Source organism: Macaca thibetana, chromosome 4 (genome assembly GCF_024542745.1).
Source record: "Macaca thibetana thibetana isolate TM-01 chromosome 4, ASM2454274v1, whole genome shotgun sequence".
Classification (NCBI taxonomy): Eukaryota; Metazoa; Chordata; class Mammalia; order Primates; family Cercopithecidae; genus Macaca; species Macaca thibetana.
The window spans coordinates 81,724,428-81,748,286 of record NC_065581.1 but is presented as its reverse complement, the minus strand read 5'-3'; the positions used below and the strand labels follow the sequence as shown (position 1 = coordinate 81,748,286).

The 23,859-nt window shown below is 36.3% G+C and overlaps 1 protein-coding gene across 1 annotated transcript in view; it reads left to right on the top strand.

Moving 5' to 3' along the window:
* The first annotated feature begins 9,916 nt into the window (after positions 1-9,916).
* Positions 9,917-23,859, top strand: part of CEP162 (centrosomal protein 162) — a 457,088-nt gene continuing 443,145 nt past the window's right edge. The window contains exon 1 of the mRNA XM_050788104.1: positions 9,917-10,001. The gene's annotated coding sequence lies outside the window, so the exon portion shown is untranslated. The remainder of the gene's footprint in view (positions 10,002-23,859) is intronic.

The following is a 23,859-nucleotide window of genomic DNA, read 5'->3' as shown; positions in this document are numbered from 1 at the left end:
ATTCCAAACATGTGTCTCTCAGGGGGACAGAGTTCTCAGTCTGAGTGTGTAGTGAATATGTGTAATCAGCATCTACTAATTCAAGAGACAGCCTGTCTATGGGGCACCATTGGCTTGATGCTACTGCCAAGAAAGGCCTTGGAAGTTGTACTGTGATCTCTAAGCCATGAGAGATATCCACAATTCAACTACATGTCACTTGTATGGTCCTATTAGCAGTAAAAGAAAATTAAATAAAATTTTTAAAAACCTGAACAATGCATTTAAATGTAAAAATCAAATAAACAACCCTCTCTGAGTTCACTAGAGATGAAGACTACATCCTTAGTGAGGCCTATAATATCAATTTAAAGAGTTCAGTTATGAAGCAGTTCCTGCTACGAACTCATCAGTGTCACCATCAAGAATCTAGTAGCATTTCTGGTTATCATACAACTCCAACTGGATAAGAAGGAACTCCCTAAAATGTGCTTGGTAAAACATAATTGTTTTATTAGCAGGCTGGCATTTTTGTAAAGTATAAAAATTCTTAAAATAATCAAATCCACAGTATTAACATTTTCAACTAAAGAATATGCACATATTTAGTAACTTACATATTACAATACATAAGATAATTTTACCTGTTAACCAGGTCAGTTTTTTAAAAATTTACATTTAGAATGAATAGTTGGGTAATTACTTTAGACTTGTGATTTTGAGTTGAAATCTTATTAAATTTATGTACAGTGTTAGAACATTTAGGAGAAATTCTCACATTTATAAGTTAAATTATTAGATGTATGAGTCCTGTCAGCATTTCGGAAAGTTTTGTGTAAATCAACTAATTGTGCTATTCTCTGAATTCAAATATATTAAGCATATATATGCCATTTAACATATTTTAAAAAATTCTATTAACAAAATTTCTTTAAAAAGTAAACAAAGTCTCTTAAAAGTGACTGCTGAATATTTACTGGATTTCTAAATAATAAGATTGCAACCTAAATTTAGAAACTTAGGAAAGAACTAGGTTTTGGATTTGTAACTTTAATGACTCAAACAATACTTTTAAAACTAAAGAAAATATCACAAAGGTGATTTTTTTTTAATTTTTATTTTTTAGTGCACAGAATCTCCTACAGAAAACTAAGAACACTTCACATTTGACATTTAATATAGCTTCAACTAACTTAAAACTGAATGCTGACAGTTTCACTTTCCCTTAAAGAAAAATAAGTATTTTGTAAATCTCCTCCATGCAAATTTCAGTTCTACTTTAAAACACAAACCCCTTTGTCCTTCCCAAAAGGTAGATCAGGTTGTATGGCTATACAATATATATTAGCCAGGTAGCTGCTATTGATAAACATTATTCTTCCAAAACCTCTGTGGCTTAAACAACAACAACAAATAATTCCTATTCACTGACAGAGTAAGTAATTCTCTGGAGCTGGGAGGTGGCGTGCGGGTAGAGCTTTCCTTCAAGTCATATTTAGAACCCAGGTGGTTTCGCCTGTAGCTAAGTTGTCAGGGTCATACATGTCCAAGATCATGGTGGATGAAAAAGAGATTGTGGTAGAGGTTTTGAAAGCCAAGTCTAGAAGGACATGCACCACTCCCTGCTTTCCATTCACTGGCCAGAGTTGACCACATGGTCAGCAAATGAGTTACCCATGTATCCAGGAAGAACAAAGAAATGGTTGCTGTACTTGTCGCATTATGTCTGCCATACTTTACAAGTTAATTTGTTTCCCCCAAGCAAAGTCATGATATACATGTATTATTTTCATAGAAAATACTGATCATGATTTGGGAGAAAGTAGATATTTCCACAATAATGTATGTAACTGAACAAGAATGCCAGCAGTAAATTTCATCTTCTGACCTTGGGGTATCAAAGTTTTTAAATGTGTTGGCCATTGTATTAGTGCGTTTTCACACTGATGATAAAGACATGCCTGAGACTAGGAAGAAAAAGAGGTATAAATGGACTTCAGGTCCACATAGCTGGGGAGGCCTCACAATAATGACGGAAGGCAAGGAAAAGCAAGTCACATCTTACATGGATGGCAGCAGGCAAAAAGGGAATGTACCAGCAGCAGAAATGCCAGATGTTTATAAAACCATAAGATCGCATAAAAACTCACTCTCTAGCACAAGTACAGTATGGGGGAAACTGCCCCCGTGATTCAATTATCTCCACCTGGCCCTGCCCTTAACACATGGGGATTATTACAATTCAAGGTGAGATTTGGGTAGGGACACAGAACCAAAACACATCAGTCACGTTAACACAGCAACAAATGAAGGGGAGGTTTGGCAGTTATTAGTTAATGCGGGCATTTAGAAAGGACTTATGGCCAAACTGGATAATTTGGGTTGTGGACTCCCCTGAAATATCCTCTTGAGTTGTCTCTATCACCTAAATTAAACAGACAATTGCTGTGTTATCTTTGCACTTTGTGTTCAGTAATCAGAGGATAGAGAAAGTAAAGAATGTCTTAAATTCCAGTACACATTTTGGAGCTTTTTTTCTAATAAATCATTTAGGATTGATCCAACTATTTCACTCCAGTAGAAACTATTTCTTTGAAATGGAAGCTGTTGGGTATTTTTTGTTTTTAAAAAGGGGGAAACAATTTAGTTACATGTACAGAATTATTCATTTATTACTTTTTTAATAATGCTATTTATATCATGAATGATGTACTTATTTGTTGGTTATTTTAAGCCAAGAAAAATTTTTCTTGACCTTTCAATAGTTATAATAATAAACATGTAGTAAGCACTTACTGTATGCAATTAAGCATGTTTTATTTTGTCATATATTTTCATAAATTATTTCTAAACCAAATTAATAGTCTGAATAAGTCAAACCCAATTCTATTTTCTGTCTGACTTATATCAAAAAATTTTTAAATATAGTTAAATGTTTATTTATTCACTCACTGAATAAGCATTTCATGTGTGATTACTGGATATTAAATCCAGTAATAGTTAATGTGAGAAAACAAGAAAAGCAGTCCTTATTCTTGAAAGGCTTAGTTTCAGAAAACCCCAGAAGTAGAGGATCAAAACAAAAAATGCCCCATTTGTAGTCCCAAATTACCCATTATTCTATAGTGTTGACTGGCATTGAAAATACTTAATTTTCAGATCAAATTTGGGATAACTTAGCACTAACTTTGGAAACATAATCTTAAGCAAGGTAGTTGACCAAATTATGTCCAGAAACATTCAAACTAAGCAGTAGAACAAAACTTAAAATTTCTCACTAGGAAAAAAATTGTTTCTAGTTTTCTCATAAGAATTTCCACATTGCCAAAACACATCGCAATAAACAACTCCTACAACTCTCAAGAATCCATTCACTTGGGCTATTTTTCTCATATAAAAGTTATTTGTGCTTTATGTTTCAAAATATATTCTTTCCAGTATAATTTTAAAGACAAAAATTATTCTGCATTTATTGCTATATGCTGAAAACACAAAAGTGTTATAAAATAAGATAGCAACATCCTCTGAAAGAACTGCAGTTATAAATAACTTCATGAAGGGATACATTCTGAGAAATTCATTGTTAGGCAATTTTATTACGTGAAAGTCATAGTGTACTCACACAAACCTAGATGGTATAGCCTACTACACACCTAGGCTACATGGTACAGCCTATTGCTCCTAGTCTACGCAGTATAGCCTATTGCTTTTAAACCACAAACCTGTACAGCATTTACTCACTGAATACTGTAGGCAACTGTAACACAATGGTAAGTATTCATGTACTGAAACAGAAAATGTACAGTAAAACTACAGGATTAAAAATCTTGTGGGACTACTCTCATGTACATGGTCCATCATTGATCAAAACATTGTCATGTGGAACATGACTGTATTATAAAAATTATGCCTGGCTACTACTCACTGCTATTTGTAAATTAGTAGATTATTTTCCAGGAATAATGATTTTGTTATAAACCTAATGGTTGGTAATGTCATGTTAAGAGGGCACAATAAATTCAAGCGTTGATTTTCCAAATTCATGACAATGATAAGTAAACTTTGAAAAAGAAAATTTAAAAATACATGGGTTAACTCAAATATAAAACCAATATCACTGTGGATCAGAAATGGAACAACGCACCAAGTATAGAGTAGATAAGCCATATGTCTATAGAAACAATAAATTTTAACCAATGTTGACTAAGGGAGTTTAACCAATGTTGGCTAAAAGGAACCAAAATTACTCCATGTAAGAGGAGGACAGAACCAGGTCCACTGATTGAAGCCAGGGCCTGGAAGTGCAGAACAGAAGCCAGGGAACCTTCTCCAACTCTGTTTCATTAAGGGATACAGGGAAAAAAAAAAAAAAGCCAATCACTGTCTGGGGCTATCTATGGCTTAGAACAGTCCCAGGCAGTGAAAGATCAACACATATTAGACATCATCCTATAAACAGGAATTGAACCAAATGGCCTGCTAGCTTGGTAACTCAATCTACTATATCTCTAATATTAGCATGGGCCAAAAGCCTGGACATGCCACCACAAGATCTGATTCTGGACAGGTCCCTGGAAAGGCCAGTGGAGGGGGAGGAATAATAGTAGTAAAATAGGGAAACACATAATAATGAGGAGTGCTTTACCAGGAATATGTTAAAATGATGTACCCGACATATACCATTGAGATCTATAAAACAAAATGGAGAGAATCATAAGGAGATGTTGACAAGTTCGTAGACATAGAAATTTTAATATTTTTTGCTTTGTAGCACACATCAAGATATCTAGAATATTTGCTATTTCCCCATCACCAGGTTCGATCAGCATGACATCATCAGTAAAGATGACCAGCATAATGTCCTGCATGATAGATGATGTAACAGAGATAGAGAGATTATGATTATGAAAAACAGTAAAAAGCTGGTATGGCTCTTAGGTGAAACTGTAGAGGGTGCTGCTGTGCCTGGTAATTGAAAGTAAAGGGTGTCTGGTAGAATTTTTTAATAAATAAATTTAAAAAATTCTCTAAATCAATTTCTGCAAACCAAGTACCACAGCAATGGTTGATTCTATTCAGTAGAAGACTGCATCTGGAACAGCAGCTGTAATTGGAATCACATCTTGATTAACCTTATGATAACCCACGTCATGCTCCAAGGTCCTCCTGTTTCCTGCATGGCCAAATAGGCTAGCTTTATGAAGATGTAATAAGAATTGCAAACTCTGCATTTTTAAAATGTTTGATAGTGCACTAGCTTCCTCAGAAATGTGATGTGGCTTTATTTATTTTTTGTTATTTTGATAAAGAATGGCAGCTTTAGAGGCTTCTACTTGGTCCTTCTACCAGAATAGCCATTCCTCTGCAGATCTAGCAACTAATATGGGCACTCTACAGGTAGCTGGGTATGTCTACTCCAGTTATGCATTCAGGCACGGAGGAAACAACCTTGGTGTGGATTTGGGACTTCTGAACGGACCCAGGCCAAAAATTCCTTTGTTACTTCACCTTTTGACTATTAGACCACCATGTGATTTGTGACCCCTAAGAATTAGCAACAGTTCAGAGTCAGTTTCCAGTATTCACTGAAAGTCTGAAAATGTACATTTTTTCAAAGACAAGTTACCTTGGTAAATAGCCACAGATCACTTTGAGAAAGGCTAGGAGGAAGAGTCATGGTATAAATTTTTGGAAATTTAACTGAATTCTTCCCAAGAAGACCCTGCCCTTTCTTCATCCAAAAGGGTCTGGTTCAGGCCTGAGAATTGAGTGAGATCATGGTTTTCCGCTATGGTGATACAGAACAGGATTCTATTTATCACACTTAGAGTCTTTACCACTTATTAACATCCTGTAAGACTTGTACAGGCTGCCTATCTATTTCAATCAAAGGGACACCATGACCAATTAACCATTACTAAAGCTCTGTGTGAGTCAAACTATTCTAATTGTTTCTCCAGCCCTAGTACCCATTAGAGTAACCACACACACCTTGTTTCTGGTGGTTAATTCCTGCTGACATCATTGAAGAAAAGATCCAGTTATCTCCAAACAATTCAAGGAGACTTTTGCAATGTCAACACCTGCTACTGTCATCCATAACCTGCAGAGAAGTGTCACTACAGGCCTTTCAAGGATGCTGGTGCTCCATTTCCTAATGTACTTTTCAAAGTTTAGGTGAAAGGAATGGCTACTGGACCCAGTAGAAAACAGAATTAAGTGGGGGAGGCTTTGTTACATCTAATATATACATATTATTTCTAGTGCTCTGCAACAGAAATGTTGTAGAGTGCTGTTTTGCCTCTTTATGCTATCCATGGTTTTCTTTCTTTATAGTTTGTTAAGGAAGTTGTAGTATCTCACTCTTTATTTAATATAGGCAATCATTTCATATAGCCAATCAACCCATCTGTTAGAGACTAGGTCTGAAAACAGGGTAAGGTGATATGAGTTCTTGAGGATAATCCACTTTCCCTTGTAGGAAAATTAGTCTAGTGGGTGTTGTTGATACTCTTTAGATAAGAGTAGGTTAATAGCCTTAGGGAAGCAAAGGCAGCTCCTAGTAACAAGGGACACTAATGGGATATGTGATTCAGCTATTCAAGTTACACAGCTTCACCAATATCTCCTCAAATGTCTCAAAACCAATCCTCAGAGTTTCACTCTATCTGAATCAATGCCATAACTTTAACATAAGAGTCATAGGAAGGTTGCAAATTCATTCAGTGTTGTGATTCGGTCACCTCTGGTAGAAGGCCTTCCTTTTCAGAAATTTCAGACGTACAGCTCTAGAAAATAAGGATTCTCTCATATCATTTATAGAAGTTGTCTAGTTTTTCTGTTTGTGGTTTAAACTGTAAATTCAATCACCAAGCTTGTCTTTTTATTTTTCATGTTCTACAGTGCAGTCATAAGTAACCAGTCCAATGCACAGTCCTACTTTTTTTATCCATAATATTTTATTTAAATGCTACATGGTTTCTCAAATCCTAAACTTCTTTAGTGATTCAACTCTGACAACCAGTGAAGAAAGTTTTTAATGTAACAGTTTTATAATACATACACAAAAAGTACACAAATTATAAGCAATCATTTTGATGAACTTTCACAAAATGGACACATTCTTGTAATCAATACCCAGGTCAAGAAACAGGACATTATCAATACACCAGAAGCCACTCGTGACCTGCTTTAGTCAATAAAACATTCCAAAATAAAAACTATTCTTGAATTTTAAACCTATAGGCTAATTTTACCTATTTTTAAACTCTTTTTAAATTAAGTATACAGATTTTTTAAAATTTTCATTTTTATTTTAGATTCAGGGGTACATGTGCAGGTTTGTTACAATGGCATCTTACGTATGGCTGAGGATTGGCTTCTATTGGTCCCATCACCCACATAATGAACATAGTACCTACTGGGAAATTTTTCAGCCCTTGTAACCCCTGCGTCCATCCTCCCTTTTGGAGTCCCCAGTGTCTGTTGTTTCCATCATTATGTCCATGTGTACCCAAAATTAAGCTTCCACTTATAAGTGAGAACATGTGATATTTGGTTTTCTGTTCCTGTGCTAATTCACTTAGGATAATGGTCTCCAGCTGTATTCATTTTGCTGCAAAGGACATGATTTCATTTTTTTATGGCTGTGTAGTATTCCATCATGTATATGTACTACATTTTCTTTATACAGTGAACTGTTGAGGAGCACCTAGGTTAATTCCATGTCTTTGCTATTGTGAATAGAAGTATGCACATTTTAAAATAACCTTTATAGTCCTAGAATAAACACTCGTTTGATTTGATAATTTTTTAATTACTTTTGAATTTATGTTCATGAGAAAGACTGGTTTCTAGTTTCCCTATATTTTATTGTCCTTCTGAAGTTTTGGCATCACATAAGAGGCATGGGAAGGATTGGCATCATGGTTATGCTGTACTTACAAAATTAATTGGGAAATGCTTCTGCTTTCTTTCTATTATCTAAAAGAATTTGGGTCAGACTCACATTATTTCTTCCTGAAATATCTGGAAGAGCTTATTAGTGAAGCAATCTAATCCTGGAGTTTTCTTTGTAAGATTTTTGTTAACAGTTTTAATAAATTTGAAACATATGAGGTAAAATAAGTTTCTGTAGCTGCCACAACAAATTACCACAAATTTGGTGACTTTAAACAACAGAAAATTTATTCTTTCATAGTTTTAGAGACTGGAAGGTTTAAAAATCAATGTGTCTTCATGGTCACACTTCCTCCAAAGACTTCAGGGGCCAGTCTTTGTCACTGGATTTTGGGGGTTACTCAAATAATCCAGGATGATCTCATCTTGACAGCCTTAATTTAACTATATCTATAAAGAACCTATTTCCAAATAAGGTCACACTCACAGATTCTAAGTGCATTTATCTTTTTGGAGAGGCCAGCATTTAATCCACTACATAAGGCTAATGAGATTCTTCTACTTATAAATAAATATATAAATACACATAATTTTTAAAAAAATTTCTATATCATAAGACATCAAGCAAATAATTTTACAATTTTGACTCTATTCTTACAGTTTTAGTAAGTTTTGTTTTCTTTTTTTTTTTTTAATTTATTTATTATTATTATACTTTAAGTTGTAGGGTACATGTGCATAACGTGCAGGTTTGTTACATATGTATACTTGTGCCATGTTGCTGTGCTGCACCCATCAACTCGTCATTTACATCAGGTATAACTCCCAATGCAATCCCTCCCCCCTCCCCCCTCCCCATGATAGGCCCCGGTGTGTGATGCTCCCCTTCCTGAGTCCGAGTGATCTCACTGTTCAGTTCCCACCTATGAGTGAGAACATGCGGTGTTTGGTTTTCTGTTCTTGTGATAGTTTGCTAAGAATGATGGATTCCAGCTGCATCCAAGTCCCTACAAAGGACTCAAACTCATCCTTTTTTGTGGCTGCATAGTATTCCATGGTGTATATGTGCCACATTTTCTTAATCCAATCTGTCACTGATGGACATTTGGGTTGATTCCAAGTCTTTGCTATTGTGAATAGTGCTGCAATAAACATACGTGTGCATGTGTCTTTATAGCAGCATGATTTATAATCCTTTGGGTATATACCCAGTAATGGGATGGCTGGGTCATATGGTACATCTAGTTCTAGATCCTTGAGGAGTCGCCATACTGTTTTCCATAATGGTTGAACTAGTTTACAATCCCACCAACAGTGTAAAAGTGTTCCTATTTCTCCACATCCTCTCCAGCACCTGTTGTTTCCTGACTTTTTAATGATTGCCATTCTAACCAGTGTGAGATGGTATCTCATTGTGGTTTTGATTTGCATTTCTCTGATGGCCAGTGATGATGAGCATTTTTTCATGTGTCTGTTGGCTGTATGAATGTCTTCTTTTGAGAAATGTCTGTTCATATCCTTTGCCCACTTTTTGATGGGGTTGTTTGTTTTTTTCTTGTAAATTTGTTTGAGTTCTTTGTAGGTTCTGGATATTAGCCCTTTGTCAGATGAGTAGATTGCAAAAATTTTCTCCCATTCTGTAGGTTGCCTGTTCACTCTGATGGTAGTTTCTTTTGCTGTGCAGAAGCTCTTTAGTTTAATTAGATCCCATTTGTCAATTTTGGCTTTTGCTGCCGTTGCTTTTGGTGTTTTAGACATGAAATCTTTGCCCATGCCTATGTCCTGAATGGTACTACCTAGGTTTTCCTCTAGGATTTTCATGGTATTAGGTCTAACATTTAAGTCTCTAATCCATCTTGAATTAATTTTCGTATAAGGAGTAAGGAAAGGATCCAGTTTCAGCTTTCTACTTATGGCTAGCCAATTTTCCCAGCACCATTTATTAAATAGGGAATCCTTTCCCCATTTCTTGTTTCTCTCAGGTTTGTCAAAGATCAGATGGCTGTAGATGTGTGTTATTATTTCTGAGGACTCTGTTCTGTTCCATTGGTCTATATCTCTGTTTTGGTACCAGTACCATGCTGTTTTGGTTACTGTAGCCTTGTAGTATAGTTTGAAGTCAGGTAGCGTGATGCCTCCAGCTTTGTTCTTTTGACTTAGGATTGTCTTGGAGATGCGGGCTCTTTTTTGGTTCCATATGAACTTTAAAGTAGTTTTTTCCAATTCTGTGAAGAAACTCATTGGTAGCTTGATGGGGATGGCATTGAATCTATAAATTACCTTGGGCAGTATGGCCATTTTCACGATATTGATTCTTCCTATCCATGAGCATGGTATGTTCTTCCATTTGTTTGTGTCCTCTTTGATTTCACTGAGCAGTGGTTTGTAGTTCTCCTTGAAGTGGTCCTTTACATCCCTTGTAAGTTGGATTCCTAGGTATTTGATTCTCTTTGAAGCAATTGTGAATGGAAGTTCATTCCTGATTTGGCTCTCTGTTTGTCTGTTACTGGTGTATAAGAATGCTTGTGATTTTTGCACATTAATTTTGTATCCTGAGACTTTCCTGAAGTTCCTTATCAGCTTAAGGAGATTTTGGGCTGAGACAATGGGGTTTTCTAAATAGACAATCATGTCATCTGCAAAGAGGGACAATTTGACTTCTTCTTTTCCTAACTGAATACCCTTGATTTCTTTCTCTTGCCTAATTGCCCTAGCCAGAACTTCCAACACTATGTTGAATAGGAGTGGTGAGAGAGGGCATCCCTGTCTTGTGCCAGTTTTCAAAGGGAATTTTTCCAGTTTTTGGCCATTCAGTATGATATTGGCTGTGGGTTTGTCATAAATAGCTCTTATTATTTTGAGGTACGTTCCATCAATACCGAATTTATTGAGCGTTTTTAGCATGAAGGGCTGTTGAATTTTGTCAAAAGCCTTTTCTGCATCTATTGAGATAATCATGTGGTTCTTGTCTTTGGTTCTATTTATATGCTGGATTATGTTTATTGATTTGCGAATGTTGAACCAGCCTTGCATCCCAGGGATGAAGCCCACTTGATCATGGTGGATAAGCTTTTTGATGTGCTGCTGAATCTGGTTTGCCAGTATTTTATTGAGGATTTTTGCATCGATGTTCATCAGGGATATTGGTCTAAAATTCTCTTTTTTTGTTGTGTCTCTGCCAGGCTTTGGTATCAGGATGATATTGGCCTCATAAAATGAGTTAGGGAGGATTCCCTCTTTTTCTATTGATTGGAATAGTTTCAGAAGGAATGGTACCAACTCCTCCTTGTACCTCTGGTAGAATTCAGCTGTGAATCCATCTGGTCCTGGACTTTTTTTGGTTGGTAGGCTATTAATTGTTGCCTCAATTTCAGAGCCTGCTATTGGTCTATTCAGGGATTCAACTTCTTCCTGGTTTAGTCTTAGAAGAGTGTAAGTGTCCAGGAAATTATCCATTTCTTCTAGATTTTCCAGTTTATTTGCGTAGAGGTGTTTATAGTATTCTCTGATGGTAGTTTGTATTTCTGTGGGGTCGGTGGTGATATCCCCTTTATCATTTTTTATTGCGTCGATTTGATTCTTCTCTCTTTTCTTCTTTATTAGTCTGGCTAGTGGTCTGTCAATTTTGTTGATCTTTTCAAAAAACCAACTCCTGGATTCATTGATTTTTTGGAGGGTTTTTTGTGTCTCTATCTCCTTCAGTTCTGCTCTGATCTTAGTTATTTCTTGCCTTCTGCTAGCTTTCGAATGTGTTTGCTCTTGCTTCTCTAGTTCTTTTAATTGCGATGTTAGAGTGTCAATTTTAGATCTTTCCTGCTTTCTCTTGTGGGCATTTAGTGCTATAAATTTCCCTCTACACACTGCTTTAAATGTGTCCCAGAGATTCTGGTATGTTGTATCTTTGTTCTCATTGGTTTCAAAGAACATCTTTATTTCTGCCTTCATTTCGTTATGTACCCAGTAGTCATTCAGGAGCAGGTTGTTCAGTTTCCATGTAGTTGAGCGGTTTTGATTGAGTTTCTTAGTCCTGAGTTCTAGTTTGATTGCACTGTGGTCTGAGAGACAGTTTGTTATAATTTCTGTTCTTGTACATTTGCTGAGGAGTGCTTTACTTCCAATTACGTGGTCAATTTTGGAGTAAGTACGATGTGGTGCTGAGAAGAATGTATATTCTGTTGATTTGGGGTGGAGAGTTCTATAGATGTCTATTAGGTCTGCTTGCTGCAGAGATGAGTTCAATTCCTGGATATCCTTGTTAACTTTCTGTCTCGTTGATCTGTCTAATGTTGACAGTGGAGTGTTGAAGTCTCCCATTATTATTGTATGGGAGTCTAAGTCTCTTTGTAAGTCTCTAAGGACTTGCTTGATGAATCTGGGTGCTCCTGTATTGGGTGCATATATATTTAGGATAGTTAGCTCTTCCTGTTGAATTGATCCCTTTACCATTATGTAATGGCCTTCTTTGTCTCTTTTGATCTTTGATGGTTTAAAGTCTGTTTTATCAGAGACTAGTATTGCAACCCCTGCTTTTTTTTGTTCTCCATTTGCTTGGTAAATCTTCCTCCATCCCTTTATTTTGAGCCTATGTATGTCTCTGCGTGTGAGATGGGTCTCCTGAATACAGCAGACTGATGGGTCTTGACTCTTTATCCAGTTTGCCAGTCTGTGTCTTTTAATTGGAGCATTTAGTCCATTTACATTTAAGGTTAAGATTGTTATGTGTGACCTTGATCCTGCCATTATGATATTAACTGGTTATTTTGCTCGTTAGTTGATGCAGTTTCTTCCTAGCCTCAATGGTCTTTACATTTTGGCATGTTTTTGCAATGGCTGGTACCGGTTGTTCCTTTCCATGTTTAGTGCTTCCTTCAGGGTCTCTTGTAATGTAGTCCTGGTGGTGACAAAATCTCTAAGCATTTGTTTATCTGTAAAGGATTTTATTTCTCCTTCACTTATGAAACTTAGTTTGGCTGGATATGAAATTCTGGGTTGAAATTTCTTTTCTTTAAGATTGTTGCATAATGGCCCCCACTCTCTTCTGGCTTGGAGAGTTTCTGCTGAGAGATCTGCTGTTAGGCTGATGGGCTTCCCTTTGTGGGTAACCCGACCTTTCTCTCTGGCTGCCCTTAAGATTTTTTCCTTCATTTCAACTTTGGTGAATCTGGCAATTATGTGTCTTGGAGTTGCTCTTCTCGAGGAGTATCTTTGTGGCGTTCTCTGTATTTCCTGGATTTGAATGTTGGCCTGCCCTACTAGGTTGGGGAAGTTCTCCTGGATGATATCCTGAAGAGTGTTTTCCAACTTTGTTCCATTTTCCCCCTCACTTTCAGGCATCCCAATCAGATGTAGATTTGGTCTTTTTACATAATCCCATACTTCTTGCAGGCTTTGTTCATTTCTTTTCTTCTTTTTTCTTTTGGTTTCTCTTCTTGCTTCATTTCATCCATTTGATCCTCAATTGCTGATACTCTTTCTTCCAGTTGATTGAGTTGGTTACTGAAGCTTGTGCATTTGTCACGTATTTCTCGTGTCATGGTTTTCATCTCTGCCATTTCGTTGATGACCTTCTCTGCATTAATTACTGTAGCTATCAATTCTTCCACTCTTTTTTCAAGATTTTTAGTTTCTTTGCGCTGGGTACATAATTCCTCCTTTAGCTCTGAGAAGTTTGATGGACTGAAGCCTTCTTCTCTCAACTTGTCAAAGTTATTCTCCGTCCAGCTTTGATCTGTTGCTGGCGATGAGCTGCGCTCCTTTGCCGGGGGAGATGCGCTCTTATTTTTTGAATTTCCAGCTTTTCTGCCCTGCTTTTTCCCCATCTTTGTGGTTTTATCTGCCTCTGGTCTTTGATGATGGTGATGTACTGATGGGGTTTTGGTGTAGGTGTCCTTCCTGTTTGATAGTTTTCCTTCTAACAGTCAGGACCCTCAGCTGTAGGTCTGTTGGAGATTGCTTGAGGTCCACTCCAGACCCTGTTTGCCTGGGTATCAGCAGCAGAGGCTGCAGAAGATAGAATATTTCTGAACAGCGAGTGTACCTGTCTGATTCTTGCTTTGGAAGCTTCCTCTCAGGGGTGTACTCCTCCCTGTGAGGTGTGGGGTGTCAGACTGCCCCTAGTGGGGGATGTCTCCCAGTTAGGCTACTCAGGGGTCAGGGACCCACTTGAGCAGGGAGTCTGTCCCTTCTCAGATCTCAACCTCCGTGTTGGAGATCCACTGCTCTCTTCAAAGCTGTCAGACAGAGTCTTTTGCGTCTGCAGAGGTGTCTGCTGCATTTGTTTAGTTTACTGTGCCCTGTCCCCAGAGGTGGAATCTACAGAGACAGGCAGGTTTCCTTGAGCTGCTGTGAGCTCCACCCAGTTCGAGCTTCCCAGCAGCTTTGTTTACCTACTTAAGCCTCAGCAATGGCGGGCGCCCCTCCCCCAGCCTCGCTGCTGCCTTGCAGGTAGATCACAGACTGCTGCGCTAGCAATGAGGGAGGCTCCGTGGGTGTGGGACCCTCCCGGCCAGGTGTGGGATATGATCTCTTGGTGTGCCTGTTTTTTAAAGCGCAGTATTGGGGTGGGAGTTACCTGATTTTCCAGGTGTTGTGTCTCAGTTCCCCTGGCTAGGAAAAGGGACTCCCTTCCCCCTTGCGCTTCCCAGGTGAGGCAATGCCTCACCCTGCTTCAGCTCTCGCCGATCGTCTGGCACTCCCCAGTGAGATGAACCCAGTACCTCAGTTGAAAATGCAGAAATCACCGGTCTTCTGTGTCGCTCGCGCTGGGAGTTGGAGACTGGAGCTGCTCCTATTCGGCCATCTTGCTCCGCCCCCCCGTAAGTTTTGTTTTCTAATGAAAACTTCTGTTTTGGCTTAGAGTTCAAAATATATTGATAGAAAAACATTTGTTATTATCTTTCTAATGTCTATACAGTCCATACTCATGTTCCCTTCCTATCCCTGTTGTTGGTAATTTGTTTTTCCTCTCTTTTTCTTTATTAGTCTTTCTAGAGATTTATCAATTTTATTTATAGCTTCAATGAACCAACTATTGTCTTCAATGATTTTTCTCCTCTAAGTTCTTTCTGTTTTATTGATTTATATTCTTATCTAATATTTCCTTCTCTTGTTATTTAACTTTTCTGTTCTTTTTCTAACTTCTTGAGATAAAGCATAAATTATTAATTTTGATTTTTATAATCTTCTACTATATGCACTTAAGGCTATATATTTTCCTTAAACAACTCATTTGATACCATTCTCCCACTTTCAATATTACACATATTAATTATTTTTGATTTCAAAACATTTTAAATTTTTATTGCCATTTCTTTTTGGATCCATGTGTTATTTAGAAATACATTATTTAATACCCAAGATAGTAGGGATTTCCCAGTTTTTTAAAATTATCTATGTATAGCTTGATTCCATTATGTTCAGAGAACATGCTCTGAATGATTTTAGTCCTTTGAATTTGTTGAGGTTTGCTTTATAGCCAAATATTGAATCTATTTTGACAAATGTTCCATGTGTACTGAAAATAGTATGTATATTTTATTGTTGAGTGTAATGTTGTATGTATGTCAATTAGATCAAGTTTCTTATTTATTCAAGTCTTGTATATCTCTACTGACTTTTTATCTGCTTGTTTTATTAGCTATTGAAGGAAGTATGTCAAAGTCCTAGCAAGGAATGTGTGTTTTAAAATTTTTCTTTTCAGTTTTCTTTATTTTTTCATGTCTTTCTTTTACATCTATATTATTTATTCACAGAGATTTAAAATTCTCAAGTGGAATGATTTCCTTATCATTATATAATATAAACATCTCTTTTGTGTTAAGTAAATGTTCTTGCCTTAAAGCATACTGTATCCAAGATCAGCATAATTATATGTAATTTGTATTAGTATTTTTATGATATACATATTTTCATTCATTTACTTTCAACTCTACTAGCTCATAAGCATCATACAACTTTTGATAATTCAATATAATAATCTATTATTATTTCAACTCAATTTATATTTAATATAATTACATATTTTTATTTATTGTAGGCTTTTCCTTTATCATTTATTCATCTACCTTATACATGCATATACATAGGCATATAATAATTATGGATATTTATGGGATGCAGTGTAATGTTTTGATACATGTATACATTGTCTGAAATTCAAGTCAGAGTATTTAGTATATCCATTGCCTCATACATTACTTTTCATGTTCTTTTTCTTCTCAGTTCTTGCATTTTTTGAATGAATAATATATTTTTATTATGCCATTTTTCTTTTCTCAACCTTATAGTTATACATTTTTTTAGTCTTGTTTTAGTGATCTCCATAGAAGTTACAACATGCATTTTGACTTATTGTGGTCTAAGTTATTATTTCTATCACTTCCCTGATAATGTGAGAATTTCAGAATAATTGAATTCCATTTATTCTCCTCTCCGCCTCTTGCATTGTTATTGCTATGCATTTTAGTTCAACATATACCTCAGACCACACAGGCTATTATTATTACTGGTGGAGACAATATTTAGTCAATATTTATTTAAAATTTTTATTGCTCTTTACTCTTTTTGAAATTTTATGTTTTACTCTAAGATAACCTTTCTGTTCTTCAAAAGTTCCCTTTATTGTCTGTTTTACTGCATGTTTACTAGTTTTGTTCATTTGAATATATTTATTTCACTTTCATTATTGAACGATTTTGTTGTGAATATAGAATTCTAAATTAAAGGTTATTTTCTTTCAGTATTTTAAGGATGTCATTTCAGTATCTTTTATCTCTATTCTTTTCTATGAGGTCAGTTCTCAGTTTATTATTGCTCCTTTGGAGGTAAATCAATAGACCAGGAAAAGATCGCCGTTCAATGTGACTGGGCATCATCCAATTCACTGAGGGCCCAAATAGAACAAAAGGTGGGGGGAGGGCAAATTTGCTCCCTCCGCTGGAGCTGGGACATCCTCTTCTTTTGCCTCAAACATTGGCACTCCTGTTTCTCTAGCCTTTGGGCTTGGACTGAAGCTCTACCACTGGCTCCCCTTGACTTCCAGCTTGTAGACAGCAGATTGTGGAATTTTCCAGTCTCCATAAACATATGAGCCAATCCCTCATAATAAACCTACTTTATCTATCTATCTATCTATCTATCTATCTATCTATCTATCTATCTATTAATCATCCATGTATCCATCTATCATCTATCCATCTATCTTATCAGTTCCGGTGGGGAAAAAAAAATCTCTAGCTAGTCCAGAAGATTATGCATCTTTTTTTTTCTGGTTGCTTTAAAAATATTTTCTGTGTAACTTTTTACACAGAAATTGTATTATTACAATTGATCTAATATAATTTTATGTAGTCATGCTTGATTTATCTTGTTTGGGGTTCACTGAGTTTCTAGAACCTGTAAGTTGAGAGACTTCATTGGTTTTAGAAAATTACTGGCCATTGTCTCTTCAAATCTTACTTCCTCCCTGTCCTTCCTATCCTTTCCATTTGAAACTCCAATTTTATATATGTTAGACCATGTTGTTTTATTGCACTATTCTTTTCTGTGGTTTATTATTTTCCCTGTGTACTTCAATTTGGATATTTTTTATTAAGCTCTTTTCCAGTTTACCAATCCTCCTTCTGCTGCATATAATCTGTTGCTAACACCATCTAATTTTTTTCTTAATTTAGATATTGTATTTTCCAATTCTAGAATGTCCATTTAATTTTTGTATAGCTGTATTTTTGTTTTTTAGTTAGTTTTATCTTTCCATTCATTTTCTGTCCATGTTTCCTTCTATTTTCTTGAACATGATAATAATAGTTATTTTGAAGTCCTTGTCAGATTAACTCCAATACTTGGATCATCTTTGGTTATTACTGTTTGTTTTCTCTCTCTCTCTCTCTTTTTTTCTTTTGGTTATGAGGTTCTGTTTTTGTAACAAGTTTCTTTATTCTTTTTGAATGCCAGCAGTATATCTGCAAAATTGTAGACATCTTAGCTAATAGATTCACCCATTTGATCCTGGCCTATCTACTGGTGTCTGATTCCCTCTATAAATCAGGGATTGTGTAAGTCAAGGCTAAATTGAAGATGTGGTACTAATCAGTCTACCCTTAAATAATCAGAAAACTGAATGTACCTGGCTATTCAGTTTTCAACTCAGAGCCAGATGGATCCTAAACTGTAATTATTAGCTCGAAGGCTTTTGAAATCTCTGCTCTGCTTTGCAGATGCTTTTCACTTTGACAAATGTACTGAGGAGAACAATCGTATTTGGATTTGAAACCTCCCAAATTCCTTCTGGATTCCTTGTCAATATGCCATATATTAAGGTAGTATTGTTACTTAGTAAGCATAGCATTCTTATGAATTCTGCTTGTAATTTTGAGATCTTTCCACATTTCTGTTTCGCCAATTGGCAAGCTGCTAATTCTTCTAATGGAGCCAACAGAGGGTGCTATAAATCTAGGGAAGCAAGTGCTATGAATGAATCAAGAGAAGAGTATGTTATACATCTAGAGGGAGTGGGCAATACTGGAGGAGGATAAGGGACTTGTTTATTCCTGTATGCGTTATGTGAACTTCCTGTTTATTTCTCATTCCTGCCAATAACATCTCAGGCTCACTTATTGACACCAACTATGGCAGTTCATTTCAGTCACAATAGTTGAATCCAGTTTGCAATTTTTCAACTCTTGGAAGAACTAGCCTGCTTGTGCCCCCTCAGAGACACCAGAACAAGCCAGCTGCCACCCTTTTCTCAGAAACTGGGGTTATGGGATCAAGGGTACCTTCCTTCAAACTCAGAGACATTAGCACCAACTCAGCAGCATTCATTTCTCAGAAGTCCAAATTTTGATGCCCTAGGGTCACTCCTCTAAGCTTTTACATTTTATAAATTCTAATCTCTTCTGTTTAGTACCCCCAAGTCTTGGGTGTAGTAGGTGCTATCTTTAAAAGAATTATTGTAAGTTGACAACTTATAATTGTATAAATATATGGGATACAAAATGATGTTATAATTTATGAACACAATGTGGAAACATTAAATAAGCTAGTTAACACATCCATCACCTCAAATACTAGACATTTTTGTGGTGGGAGCATTTAAAATTTACATTCTTAGTAATTTTAAAATGCACAATAAATATTATGAACTATATTCACTATGCTGTGCAACAGATCTAAAAATGAAACATATTTCTCCCGTCTAGTTGAGATTTTGCACCCTTTGACCAACATCTCCCCATTCCTTCCCTCCTCGAACCTTTGCAACTACCATTCTATCCTCTGTGTCTATGAGTTCACTTGTTTTACATTCCTGCTATTGCTATCTCTATCATGCATTAGTGCTCTATTTTTTGTCTTTCAGATCTTCAATTCATAGTGTATGTACACTTTTGTTAAAATAATTGATGTGGGTTCTGTTTCCTGACTCTGACTAATATGGCACATTTATGGATTTTCAGACAAAATGATTGTGTATGTAGAAAAACCTGAGCGATCGATAGAAAAGCTTCCATTTTTATTAAACGAATTTAGCACTGTCACAAGATATCTAGCAGGGCTAGAAAAGTGATGCATTTCCAAAAGTCTGAAACACAGGTGCTCCAACTAGTTTGCCTTTTACTTACTGATGAATTACTTGCAGAATATACAATATAATTATTATACTGGGAGTTTATGACAAGGTGGAAGGATGAAAACTGGGATTTTCACTGTATTGTATTTAAGGAGACCTCTTGAAAAAGACAACCTTGCTAAAGATGAAAATGGTTATGGGTCATTTGAAGACTATGGCAATTATTAAAATGCTAGCATAATTTTCTTTTGTTTCTTTTTTCTTTTTTCTTTTTTTTTGGGGGGGGGAGGACTGGAGTCTTATTTTGTCACCCAGCCTGGAGTGCAGTGGCGTGATCTCGGCTCACTGCAAACTCTGCTTCCTGGGTTCAAGCGTTTTTCCTGCCTCAGCCTCCCAAGCAGCTGGGATTACAGACGTGCACCACGTCTCTTTCTCTTTTCTTTCTTTCTCTCTTTTTTTTTTTTTTCTTTCTTTCTTTCTTTCTTTGTCTGTCTGTCTGTCTTTCTTTCTTTCCTTCCTTCCTTCCTTTCTTTCTTTCTTTTCCTTCTCTCTCTTTCCTTCCTTCCTTTTTCTTCCTTCCTTTCTTTCTTTCTTTCTTTCTTTCTTTCTTTCTTTCTTTCTTTCTCTCTCTCTTTCTTTCTTTCTTTCTTTCTTTCTTTCTTTCTTTCTTTCTTTCTTTCTTTCTCTCTCTTTCTTTCTCTCTCTTTCTTTCTTTCTTTCTTTCTTTCTTTCTCTCTCTCTCTCTTTCTTTTTCTCTCTCTTTCCCTCCCTCCCTTCCTTCCTCCCTCCCTCCCTCCCTCCCTCCCTCCCTCCCTCCCTTCCTTCCTTCCTTCCTTCCTTCCTTCCTTCCTTCCTTCCTTCCTTCCTTCCTTCCTTCCTTCCTCCTTCCTTCCTTCCTTCATTTTCTTCACTAATTTTTCTTTCTTTACCCATCACCTAAATGTAAGTATTCACCAGGGTTTATCCATAATACTTTTATTTTCTCAATCTATATCCCCTGCTAGATGATCCCATTCATCCTCTTGCCTTCAACTTTTGCCTATATCATGATAACTTTCCAAACTGTTTTTGACATAGACGCTGCCTGGAAATCAAATTGCCTACTAAAAATTTCCACTTAAATGTCCTATTAGTTGTCAAATTCGACATGTCCTAAACAACTCATTATCTATTCTCCTCTCCCCCAGTGACTTCACTCAATTTGCTTTAACCCAATTGGCAATTCAACATCCACCCAGTTTCCCAAGCCTGGAAAGCAAAGATATTTTTAGTTTATTTTCTCCCTCCCTGGTCATATCCAATTAAACATTAAATCTTATCTATCTCATCTCTCAGGTATCTCTTAAATATAACTCTTCCTGGTCATTTTGATTGCCACTGTCTTACTTCTGTGTCTTCCCATCTCTAGCATGAACTTTGGTGTTAAAATCTTCTCCCTCTCCCATCTTTTCTTTATCTATTAGGTGGGTTATCTTATTAAAATGCAAATCTGATCCTTCTCTACTTTCAGTGCTACTGTGTTTCCTCATTATCCATGTCCAAGCTCAAGCTCCTTACATCCTCATCTTGCCATGAGTGTCTCTCTAGCAGTATTGGTTTTTTTCTCTGTTTTAATTTTTAATTTTTGTGGGTACATAGTAGGTGTATATATTTATGGGGTATATATCACATTTTGATACAGTCATATATAATGCATAATAACCACATCAGGGTAAATGAGGTATGAATCACCAAAAGCATTTATCCTTTTTTGTGTTACAAACAATACAATTATACTCTTTTGGTAATCTTAAAATGTACAGTAAATTATTGTTGATTGTAGTCACCCTCTTGTGCTATCAAATATGAAATCTTACTCATTCTAACTAGATTTTTGTACCCATTAAACATGCCGCTCCCCTCCAGCACCGGACTATCCTTCCTTCCCAGCTTCTGGTAACCATCATTCTACTATCTATCTCCATGAGTTCAGCTGCTTTAATTTTTAGATCCCTTAAATAAGTGAGAATAAGTGTAGTTCGTCTTTCTGTGCCTGGCTTATTTCACCTAACATAATGACCTCCAGTTCTGTCTGTGTTGTTGCAAATGACAGGATCTCATTAATTTTTATGGCTGAATAGTATTGTGTATATGTATCACATTTTCTTTATCTATTCATCTGTTGAGTTGCTTCCCAATCTTGGCTATCATGAATAGTGCTGCAACAAACATAGGAGTGCAGCTGTCTCTTCAATATACTTATTTTCTGTCTGTTGGGTGTATATCTGGCAGTGGTATTGCCAGATCATATGTGATATGGTTTGGATCTGTGTCCCTACCCAAATCTCATATTCACTTGTAATCCTCAGTGTTGGAGGTGGGGCCTCATGGTCGGTGGATCCTTCATCAATGGTCTAGAATCATCTCCTCAGTGCTGTTCTTGTGATAATGAGCTATCATGAGATGCAGTTATTTAAAAATGTGTAGCATACACCTTCCTGCCACCTCTTGGTCCTGCTCCTGTCATGTAAGGTAAGCTTGCTCCCACTTTGCCTTCTGCCATGAGTAAAAGCTCCCTGAGGCCTCCCCAGAAGCAGATGCTGCCATGCTTCCTATACAGCCTATAGAAGCATGAGCCAATTAAACCTCTTTTCTTCATAAATTACCTAGAGTCTCAGGTATTTATAGCAGTGCAAAAATGGACTAATACGATATGGTAGCTCTATTTTTAGTTTTTTGAGGAACCCAGACAGTTCCCCATAAGGGTTGTACTAATTTATATTCCCACCAACAGTGTACGAGGGTTCCTTTTCCTCCACATCCTTGCTGGCTAAAATGGCTTTTATTGAAAAGACAGGCAATAACAATAGCTGGGGTGAGATATCTCATTGTAGTTTGGATTTGCATTTCTCTGATGATCAACGATATTGAGCATCTTTTCATACACTATTGCCATTTATATGTCTTCTTTTGAGAAATATTTGTTCATATCTTTTGCCCATTTTAAAATTATAATATTAGATTTCTTTCCTATTGAGCTGCTTGAGCTTCTATATATTCCAGTTATTAAACCCTTGTCAGATGGATACTTTGCAATATTTTCCTCCATTTTGCTGGTTCTCTTCACTTTGCTGATTGTTTCCTTTACTGTGCAGAAGCTTTTTAACTTAATGTGATCCCATTTGTACATTTTTATTTGGTTGCCTGTGCTTGTGGGGTATTACTCAAGAAATCTTTGTCCAGTCCAATGTCCCGGAGAGTTTCCCCAACGTTTTCTTTTAGTAGTTTCATAGTTTGAGGTCTTATATTTATGTCTCCAATCAATTTTTATTTGTTTGGTGATTTTGTATATGGCAAGAGATAGGGGTCTAGTTTCATTCTCATGCATATAGATATCCAATTTTCCCAGCACCATTTATGAAATAAAGTTTTCCCAGTGTGTATTCTTGGCACCTTTGTCAAAAAGGAGTTCAATGTAGATGTATGAGCTTGTCTCCAGGTTCTCTATTCTGTTTCACTGGTCTATGTGTCTGTTTTTACACCCAATATTTTGTTGTTTTGATTACTATAACTCTGTAGTATAATTTGAACTCAAGTAATGTGATTCTTCCAATTTTATTCTTTTGCTAAGGCTAGCTTTGGCTATTCTGCATCTTTTGTGGTTCCGTATAAATGTTAGGATTTTTTTCTATTTCTATAAAGAATGTCATTAGTATTTTGATAGGGATTGCCTTGAATCTATAGATTGCTTTGGGTAGCATGAACATTTTAATAATATTGATTCTTTTAATCCATCAACATGGAATGTGTTTTTACTTTTTGTGTATGCTTCCATTTCTTTCATTACTGTTTTACAGTTTTCTTTTTTAATATTTAATTTTAATTTTGTGGGTATGTAGGTATATATATTTATGGAGTACATGAGATGTTTCGATATAGACATGAAATGTATAATAATCATATCATGTAAAATGGGGTATCTGTTTTCTCAAGCATTTATCCTTTGTGTGACAAATAATCCAAATATACTTTATTTTAAAATGTACAATTAAAGTATTATTGACTATAGTAACTCTGTTGTGGTATCAAATACTAAGTCTTATTCATTCTTCCTGTTTTTTTATACTCTTTAACCTCTCCCACCTCCCCACCACCACCTCTCCACCACCATCCCCACCTCTCCACCACCACCTACCCACTATTCTTCCCAGTCTCTAGTAACTGCCCTTCTACTCTCTACTACCACACATTCAATTGTTTGACTTTTAGATCCCACAAATAAGCGAGGACATGTGATATTTGTCTTTTTATGCCTGGTTTATTTCACTTAGTATCATGACCTCCCGTTCTATCCATGTTGTTGCAAATGACAGCACCTCATTCTTTTTTTATGACGGATAGTACACCATTGTCTGTAAGTACCACATCTTCTTTAT